This window comes from Balaenoptera musculus, chromosome 1 (genome assembly GCF_009873245.2).
Source record: "Balaenoptera musculus isolate JJ_BM4_2016_0621 chromosome 1, mBalMus1.pri.v3, whole genome shotgun sequence".
Classification (NCBI taxonomy): Eukaryota; Metazoa; Chordata; class Mammalia; order Artiodactyla; family Balaenopteridae; genus Balaenoptera; species Balaenoptera musculus.
Genome location: NC_045785.1, coordinates 39,325,062 through 39,331,061, shown reverse-complemented (window position 1 = coordinate 39,331,061; position 6,000 = coordinate 39,325,062).

Below are 6,000 nucleotides of genomic sequence, written 5' to 3'. Positions count from 1 at the left end.
GTTCTTTCTTTTGCTAAACTCAACCTGCCAGGCTGACATCGGAAGCAGGAATTAGTGGGAAGTCTGGGGGGACAGGATTAGTGGCTGAACTTTCTATTCCTGGAGACCCTCTTTTCTCAGGAGGTCAAAGCAATTTCCATATATTATCCTGCTGGCAGCTTGGGAAGGTCAGGGAAACGGCAAACACATGACGCTCATTCCTCAGATGGAGAAACCAAGGCAGGAAGGGCGGCCTCTGAGGCCACTCCTGCCTGGTCCCTGTTGGAAGCTCCATCTGAAGGACTCTGCAGCCAGCCCGGCCTGCCCCAGCCAGACCAGCTGGAAATGGCTCATTCATCTGAGTGCTTATGACAGTCCCCCTCCCCCCTGTTCCCAGGGCTGTGTGTGTTTCAGGGGAAGGATTGGAGCAGGACCCCAAGCCCCTACCATACTACACATAATCATTGGAGGGTCTTAATCTGTCTCAGCTGTTGCCCTAACTCCCCTCTACTCGTCCTTCAAGTTCAATCCACCCCTTCCAGGAAGCCTGCCCGACTGTCTCATCTGGCAGATGGAGAAGTTATTCTTCTTTGAGCCATTGGAGTGACAGGACTGGGGAAAGGGGCTTAGAGGCCGAGCCACACTGCACCTCTGATGATGGGGCAAAACCGTGCTGTGCTCTCTGAAACCAACCAGAATGAGAGTTACTCGTGCGCTGTGAGTATGGAGCTGGTAAGCCTTGGAGCCTCAGGGGAAGTTCTCTGAATCTCAGAACTGGTCCCCAGACCAGCAGCATCAGCATCACCCGGGAACTTGTTAGAAATGTCAACTCTAACACCAGACCTGCACCAGAAACCCCGGGAGTGGCGGGGCAGGGGACAACGATCTGTGCTTAGCAAGTCCTCCAGCGATTCTGATGCTCCAGAAGACTGAGAACCACTGGGCTCAAACTGCACTACCTCTGCGCAGCCACTCCCAGGCACCTGCACCCCCAGCTGGCTCAGGAAGCCCCACCCTCCCCACACTGGTTCCTGCCCCAGAGCCCCAGACTCACTGCAGAGGGGGAGGGGTTACAGCTCCACTGTCCTTTCTGTTCTTATCACCCTGCCTCAAATATGTCTCCTGCCCTCAGCCTTTCGACTGTGTCACCGCCAGATGCCCTTGACACCCCGCCCCCCTGCAAGCCTCTTGGGTCTTTTACTTCTATAGAGCAGGCACCCTACCTGCCACCTCCTCCTTTGCTCATTTCCCCACCAAGACCCGGCTCTCACTCCCCCGGCCTCCTCGCCCTCCATGTGTCTGGGGCAAGGTCTAAATCTTTCCTTGTGTGACTCCAGGGAAGTGGCTTCTGTCTCAGGGCCCATGTGTCCCCACTTGTAAGGAGGAGGAGGAGGCTTCCCAGAACCCACCTAAGGCTCTGGACAAGGTCAGTGGATTGCAGGTCTGTGGGCAGTAGGCAACCAGTACTGCTGCTCAAGTCCCAGCATTGTCCAGACCCCTGAGGTGCCAGGCTCACCGTCCACTACGGGAGGGGCACAATCCTCCACCCCTTCCGCCTCCCAGCTGGGGTACTCACAGCAGCTGCCATCTTCCCTGATGCAAGCACCTACTGTGCAAGTACCAGATGCTGGACTCCATGCTCTGCAAGCCCTGCCCAGTCTCATTAATCCACCCCTTCCCCAACAATCCTGAAGGGCGCCATCATCCGAGTGTACAGGTTCACAAGCGAAGCCCAGAGAGGTTGTGGTTTGCCTGCGATCTCACAGCCAGTACAAGACCAAAATTCTAACCCCAGTCTGACTCCAAAGGCCCTTTCCTTAACCTCCTAGAGAACGAGAGCGCCACCACTGGAGCAAGGTGCAATGCAGGACGGGAAAGCAGATGCAGTCTGGGTGCTGGCTCCACTCCTCGCCAGTGAGTGGCCGTGGGCCTATCTTGGCTGCCCCATTTTATACTGGGAATAATAATTTTTGCCCTGCCGACCTCACTGGATTCAAGAACAGAGGCGGAAACTTTGGTAGTGTCCAAACGCTAGGAGCGAGTGCGCGCCGTGCTTTACAGTTTACAAAGTATACAGTATATAAAGCGCATCCCTGTGTCACCTCCTGTCACCCTTTCCGCAGCTAATCAACCCTCTCCAGCACAATCGCCAACTGAGGCTGAGGAGTCAGACGCAAGACGCCAGGAGCCGGGCCAGGAGCCGGGTGCGCCTCCGGCCACGAGCGCAAGGGGGCGCCATGGGCTCACCGCGAGTCCAGGCGGCGGGACCCTCAATGCTCTTCGCGTTCTACACTCCGGCTCGCAGCTCCCACGCTTCGCGGAGCGCCGGGAGGTGCCTGGGCTCCAGGGGCGTCCGGGACGGGTGAAGGAGCGTTGGGCAGAGTCTGAACTTGAAGTTTGAAGTCCGGAAAACCAGCTGCCTCTCCCCGCTGTGTGACTAATAATGAGACGTTCTACCTCTCTGGGCTTCATGTATAAGTATAGAAATATAATTCCCTTCCCCTACGCCACTCCAACCCAGCCCGCCAAAGGCTCCTGAAACCACAAGACGAGATCGCTGATTCAGACTAGCAGTACAAACTGTAAAGCCTCATTCACACATGAGAAATTCGCGCCTTTCTCCTTCCCCTTGGACTCCGCATCTTAAGCCCTCAGAGGAAGCACGCAGGGTCCCCACATTCCCATTTTACGGACGCGCAAACGAAGGCTCAGAGTGGTCGCTCTTTCGGGGGTCTTGTGGCTCATTCGGGCAGAAATGGACTGGTCTCCCGACGCCAGCACCAGATTGTCCCTTCCTGGTCCAGCGCCCTCAGCTCCAGGCAGGCACTCCCTGGGAGCACTGACCTCTGTGGACCGGGTACGAGCCTTGTGCAGAGACGGGGGGTGCTCAAGATGAGGCTGAGGCTATCGAAACTGAAGGGCCCAAATGCTCCGTACCTCCCGCCTGGGCCCGCTCAGCATAAGGCCACGGGTATTCGGACCCCAATTCTGGTCCTAGCTTCTAACTCGGCCGGGCCGTCATCCCCGGGCTTGCGTGGCCACAGCGCGCGCCCGCGCTCGTGTGTGACGGGGGCAGCGCCTTGGAGGCAAAGGGCTCAGCCCGACTCCGGATGCCGGGGACTCTCCGACCGCGGCCGTCCCCCCGCCTTGTCGGAGCTGCGCCCCAAAGCCCCCGTGCTGGGCAGGATCGCGGGGGTCAGGTCGGGGGGGCGGGGAATGGTGGTCCGCCCGGCCAACTCGCCGGCGCCCTAGGCTGCGGCTGTTTGCACACATGTAATTAGCTCTAATTATCCCGGGCTTTTCAGTTCTTAGGCTCCAGGCCTGAGAGCGACACCAGGGTGAACGCGCCCTCTCCGCCCAGGCAACCAGCTCTATCCCAGTCCCCAGGACCTTGCGTCGCGTTTATCAGTGTGCCTACACCACCACCGAGCGTCTGCACCGCCGCCACGTGCTGGCATGTGAGCGTCTTTGTGTCCGCGGCTGTGTGTCCACACTCGCGCGTTTGAGTACGCCGCTGGGGAAGGTTCGCGAAAACCTGGCGCAGAAGAGGAGAGGGTGGGTCGCGGGGCTGGGGGGAGAACGAAATGGTTCTCAGCTGCGAAGGAAGGAAGCGCCCGGGCCCCGCTCTCTCCCGTCCCCGCCAGTCCTGCATAAACATGAGCCCCCCGGGGCAGCAGCGCAGACCGAAAATCCCAGGATTTCTGCTGTAACCGCCGAGCCGCGGTGTAGTCGACTGAGCTCTGTTCCCCCCGCCCCCGAGCCGTTTAGACCCTCCGCCACCGCCTGTTTGAACCGGCCACCAGCGCTCCTCTCCGTCCACAGGTGGCAGAGCTAGGGCTCAGAGAGGTTGGGGCGCTCGCTCTAGGCGGCGCAGCAGGGCAGGGGCGCCACTCTCCAAAGCCGCAGTGCGGGATTCGGGCTTGGCTCTAAAACAGCAGGGCTGCGGGTACAAGAGACAGAATGCCTCCGATTTCCGGGTCCTCTTGTCTTTGTCGGATCTCGGATGCCTAGCCCTCGGCAACCCTGGTCCTGCGAACTCAGTCCGCTGCGCGCCGCGTCCTTCCAGCCCACTCCCTAGTCTAGTCCACGCGGAAGGAAACCACAGAGCCGGGGGAAGCTCCGCGAGCCTTAGTTGGAGGTGGCGGGAAACGCCCGGGTCCCCCCTGGGGGCAGGATTTCTCAGCACAGTCGCCCTGCCCCTAAGGCCGCGTGTCCCTCCCTTCCCCTTTCCTGGGTTCTCTGTGTGTCCCCCTGTCCCGGATCCGGTGTCCAGTCTCTTTCTTGCTTGCCCTCTGACCCTATGTACTCGCTTCCTGGTGTCTCACAGTGCCTTTGTCTCTGTCTCTGCCTCTCCTCGGATCTGTGTCGGTGAGGCAGCCCCCCACCCCGCCCCCGCAAAGGAACACACACCGGCAGAATCCGCCTTTTCAATAAAAAACGACAACTGGGAAACAGAGTGAATTAAAAAGCATTAACTTAAAAACAATCCATGTGTCTGCAAATGCGTTCCAAATGGTAGCCCTTCGGTGGGGGCGGGGGGGCATGTCGGCCACATGTTCTGGAGCCCCAGACACAAAATGTAGGGGGCTCAGCGCCTCGAGGTGGGCCCCTCCCGATAGCCACCTGGGACAGCAGGGTCTGGGGAGGGGGACTTCGTCTATGCCCTCACCCTCGGAGACCCCCACCTGATTCCCTGGACCCTCCCCGTGGTTCTGGCATCTGCTGGTCCCTCCTACTCCCCAGTGCCTCCAAACTTTCCTATGCTGACCCCAGCCCTCCCTTTGCACCAGCCCTCCCCACCGCCCCACACAGATTCCACCCTCTTCCTCCCCCACCCCGCCCCTAGTCTTCGACCCCATACTCCTTCCGCACCCAGGGCCTGCCCTGCCCCACCCCCTTTCTGCCCTCCTGCCCCTAGACCACCCAGCAGCCCTGGCTCCCGGAGAAGTGGTTAGAACAAAGCTTTCCTTGGCCTGAAGAAACTCTCTGGGAGCTGCGCACAGAAAGGGCGCTCCCCGTCCTGGTACCTGCAGCCTCTCTGTCCTGCCAGATGCTGATCAAAAGCTGTGTCTCTGAAGGCCTGCCTCTCCAAAGGTAGCAGAAGTCAGCTGCTGTCCTTTGAAGCCTCTGACGAAGAGGGGAAACTTCCCTCGCCCCAGAGTTCATCCTGCCACCCTTAGCACTCCCAGCAACCCTCCTCTGCTCCCTTTCCTGGGAAGTGGAAGGATTGGAGTACCTCAATCAGGGCGTAATTAGAGAAGAGGGGACTGGGTGGGGTGCCCAGCATCTACTGCCTCCTCTGTGTCTTCGCAACTGAGAAGGACATCCTGAGACCATAAACCAGATGGGAGGAAGATCTGAATTCTTACCCTTGCTCTGCTCATGATAATGACTTATGATTAGAGTAACAATAATGTTAACAACAGTCATCATAATACAGCAGCTAACACTTATTGAGCTCCTACTGTGTGCATGTCATACATTAGCACACAGAAATCACTAATAGCTAGATGAGTTTGAGCAATAGCTTGCCCTACCTGGGCCTCAGTTTCCCTATCTGTAGCAGGAAGGGGTGGGAACTCCAGGCTAGACAGTGAATCTGAAATACGTGCAGTTGAATCAAAATCTGGACAAGTTGTATTTCTTGTCACTTTTCCTATCTGTTCAATGAAGACATCAGGAAGCCAACTAGGAAAAAGTTGCTTTGGAGTTATTCTATGTTCCTGAAACAACAAAACGAAAAAGCCATCCCTTAAAAAAGTCCTAACAGTTTTCACGCAATCAAACTGTTCTTTTTCCTAATAGTCAGCAGTGTGCCATTTAATTTTATTTTTAATGATAAAACTGTTCTTTATTCACTATACAAGGGAGCTTTTCAAAATTCACTGCACTACCCCTATATCACAAGCCTCACCCAATTCTGGCTTATCAGATTCTAGGGGAGACCAATATGAGGATTTATATAAAACTCCCTGGTGATTCCAAAAGGAGAATTCTGATTTGCTTGATTTCTGGATCTGA